The following is a 4,446-nucleotide window of genomic DNA, read 5'->3' on the forward strand; positions in this document are numbered from 1 at the left end:
ATGTGGTTAATTTGATAAATCTGCCCCAAATGCCCTCAAAATACAGTCTAGTGTAGTTTATTAAAAAGTAAAGATGGCAGCATCTTTATTATATTTTTTATTTTTAATTTGTTGATTTTCAAAACCAACAAAAATAAAGACAGTGCAAACATAAAGAAAGAATAATCAGATGAAATAAATGAATTGGCCACGCAGGGCAACATAGCGAATGAACATAAAATTGACATAGTCTACACATAAACATTTGCAGATTTCAAAAATAAAATGATTCATATAATATAAACCTTTGTATTATTATTAACACCTCAATTTTTGGGGGGGATTTAGATTTACACCCCCCCCCCCCATTCCCCCTCACATAACAGTGAGAGAGAGAAAATGAAAAGAAAGAATAAAAAAACAAAACAAAAACATTTCCCCCACCTTACCCCGTCACATCATGTTATATCTGGTACCAATTTAAGAGTTCTCATTCATTAAAAAAAAAATCAGAACCTGAAAGCTGTTAAAATTAGATTTTTTCCATTTCGAATAGAGTATTAATATAGTATTCCCATTTCATAAAGAATCTTGTTAATTATTTTTTTCCCCAGAGTCACGTAAATTACATTGTTTTTTGCCATTCGGCCGCTAGCAGGGGCTGTCAATCATCCCAATCGTATCGGATCAGGATGATTGCTGTCCGCCGCCTAAAAAGTGTCGGACGAGTTAAGGAGTAGTGGTCTTATGATTGCTGCTTCTTAACTTATGTTTCCTGCGAGCCGGAAACATCGCGGTGAGAGAGCAGAATCCGCTGCTTAATAAATCTACCCCAGTTTGTTAAAAGATATTTACTAATGCATTAAAATAATGTCTGTGATTTTTGATATGAGATTCTTCTGTATAAAATAAGCAGAAAACATAATAGTGCAGATGGTTTCAAATATAAAGTGCTGTGTAGCAGGATAAATATTATACCACTCACTTGGGAAAGAGCATAAATCTGCCCTTATTGAAGAGCTTGTTGTATAATTCAGTGCTCGTGCACCACCATGAAAATGGATCTTCAATACACCTGTACCTCTCACATAGGAACTCAGTATATACATTTAAAATGATTTTGTTTTATTAAAATATATAAAATAACAATTATTATTGTTATTGTGGTCAGAGCTGTTATTAACCAAAGTCTGGGTGACGGCATATACATCTGTGCTGTGTAATTATGTACTATAAGCAAACCACTATTATCCAACACCATAGCGCCTGTAACCACACCCCCTCCTTGTGATGTACTTAAAGCACAAATCAGCAAGTCCGACACATGTTTCGACGTAACCAGGGAGATTTCTGAAGGATTCTGACTTGTACCAACTCTTCCCTTAAAAAGAATTTAGACAGTAGAGAATGTCTTATTTCTTATAGGGCAATCCATTAGTTTGCACTATTAAATTATTATGGTACTAGTCCTAAAGGCCGTGTACACAGACCAAAATCCCCATCCACTTGGATTCCGCCCGTGTCACGCCTGTTCCTGCCCCGCAACCCCTCCCACCCGCTTCCGCTCCCGCTCTGCTGTCTGATCCTCACGGCGGTCACTGCTGATCCTTCCATATAGACAGGTATCTTTGTCTCGCGCTGCAGTCTTTACTGCGCATGACTGTATTGGATAAACATACCTGGCCTTTTATAATATAGGATAGTTGATAATGGCTGACTAATTATTTATCACAGAATCCTCTAGTTAATATGAGGCTCTGTATATACATATAGATAAAGAAAAAATATAATATTTATACTTTGTAAGGTACAGAGATACCATATTTTAATAGATCATAGCAAAGTAATGATAACGTTTTGTAGCTACCATTTAATTTCACAAGATCTCAGTCTCCGTTTTAGAGCCGATTTCACCTCATTATTTTTTAAACTATAAATGATTGGGTTTAGCATGGGGACCGCAGCGGTGTTGAAAAGAGACAGTACTTTGTTATAACCTAGTTTGTCTGAGTTTGGTATCATATATTGGCAGGAGATGGTTGTGTATAAAAGGACCACAACGGTTATGTGGGAAGAACACGTGTAGAAGGCTTTTTGTCTTCCTGTGTTGTTGCGGTTCCTCAGTATGGTGACAATAATAAAAATATAGGAGATAAAAGTGAAAAGAAACGGGGTAAGACATTCAATTAACCCACCTTCAATCAGTATATACCTCTCTAAAAAGGATTTATCGTTGCAAGTGAGTTTTATCAGCGGTACTACATCACAGAAGAAGTGGTTGAACTTAACCCTTTAGTTCCAAAGCAATAGTTAAACTTGTAAATGAATAATACATATATTTGAGGTAGGGCATTATGGGTATATTGTGCATGTGTATATGGTGTGTTATTTATATTTATTATACTGTAAAATTGATTATTATATATTTTAAGTAACTGTTTATTGTAAAAAAGTTTTATTCAATTCGTTTTTTTGTTTGTTACCGAACAAGATTAATGGTATGGGATACTAATATCTCACAGAAGAAAGTGGCCGCAACTTTTCACATTTATATTAGCAGGCTTTACAAAGTTTGCAAACTGTAAATCTGGGTTTTAACAAATTGTGAGATTTCTAACATTGAAACTCTTTAGCCATTGCAATCGCACCAAACTGAGTTCTCACTGTACAGAACGGGATTACTTGTTGGATGACGTTCAGTACAGTGAGACAAAACTTTTTCAGATCTATGAAGCACATCTTATATGATATGTAAATATGCCCCTTCTATGCAGCTGACATTCGCAAGCATAGCGAGGATTTCAGAATGTTCTCAGGTAACAAGGCCTATACTTTCCTAAAGAAAAAACATTGACAACCACCTTCAAACGAGGGAAAGCCCACTTTTTTAGAACATTTCATCTGGTGTAAACATTGTGAGTTGGGTGGAGATAAAGATGACATTTTTTTTATTGGAGGCATCGATGCGTTGATCATTAGACCCTTATTCACCTCTCTGTGCATAGAATGAGTTCTACTGTAAAAGAAAAGGAAATAAAAAACCTTTAAATAGTTACAAAACAAATGAATTAAATTGACAAAAAAGCCAGGATTGATAAACTTGCCCATATTAACATAGGCACAAAAGAAAATGTGAAACAATTATAATATGTAAATAAAAAAATATAGACAACCATATTAGCTTTGAAATAGCTAAGCACAACAGCAGTGAGGTGAGATATTTTATGGCGGCAATAGAGTCTATATAAACTGCACGTGCTTGGCGAGAATGTACGTGAAAAATCACGTTTTAAACATTTTTCTGAAGTTGTGGTTGTAATGGTTTTAACCTCTTAGGAACAGGTTTTTTTTTTGTTTTATGTGCGAGATTTAATGTAATGTGCCCGTAACGCTGCTATAGATATTAATAGCAGGAACGGCTACTAACGCATCTATAGATAATATAGCTGAAGTGATGCTCAATCCTGGAAACCTCACAAGCATCTATAAATTTAGCCCCATGTGTGATTATTATTCTGTTTTAGACATCCCAAGTAACCCCCTCTTCAGTAATTACACCTATTTGTTTGACACATTATTTTAGTATAATGATACAATGGGGACGATTCATGTCCGCCCGACATCGCTAAATGCTGACAGCATACGCTGCCCGCATTTATCATTCCACAAGCATTTCTGGTGAAATGTTTGTGCAATGCTCAGGGGTGGACTGACAAGTCGGGCAAATCGGCCCTTGTCCGAGGGCCCCTAGCATCTTAGAGGGCCCGCCCCCACTGCAGGCAGATGCTTAAAGGGACACTGAACCCAAATATGTTCTTTTGCGATTCAGATAGAGCATGAAATTTTAAGCAACTTTCTATTTTACTCCTATTATCAAATTGTCTTCATTCTCTTGGTATCTTTATTTGAAATGCAAGAATGTAAGTTTTAGTAAATTTATATTTTTATTGAGGTTATAATAAGAAAATAGAAAAACAGGAAGCCAAAAAAAAATGACAGATCAACATAACAGTTCTCTAATAAACGCTATACATGTGGCGTCTGTTCTACTACATTACACAAGTCCTTGTTAACCTCATTTTATCAAAGTATATCTATAGCATTTTATGAACATGGCAGTCACAGTCAGTTTTTCAAAATATCAACATAAAAAGAGGTAAGAGAACGAAGATTTAAGTATGATAAATTGATAGCACAATCTAAGCATACCAAGTTGTTAAGTCTAGACCAAAGTATCCATTCATTTTGGGATGAGCGACTGGCCTGGAGGGTACGGGTGGGAAAGGGATGGCCGGGGGGGGAGAGAGAAAAAAAAATAAAAAAAAATTAATTTCCTGCGTATTTATGTAGTAATTCTGTACCTATTAATAAACTCTAACCACTTACTAGCAAATCTTTCCTGTTGATTAGGACCACTGTTAGCATTGTCCATATGTTCTATGATGTATTGTGAGTGTAATAGATATG

Source organism: Bombina bombina, chromosome 7, assembly GCF_027579735.1.
Source record: "Bombina bombina isolate aBomBom1 chromosome 7, aBomBom1.pri, whole genome shotgun sequence".
NCBI classification, from domain to species: domain Eukaryota; kingdom Metazoa; phylum Chordata; class Amphibia; order Anura; family Bombinatoridae; genus Bombina; species Bombina bombina.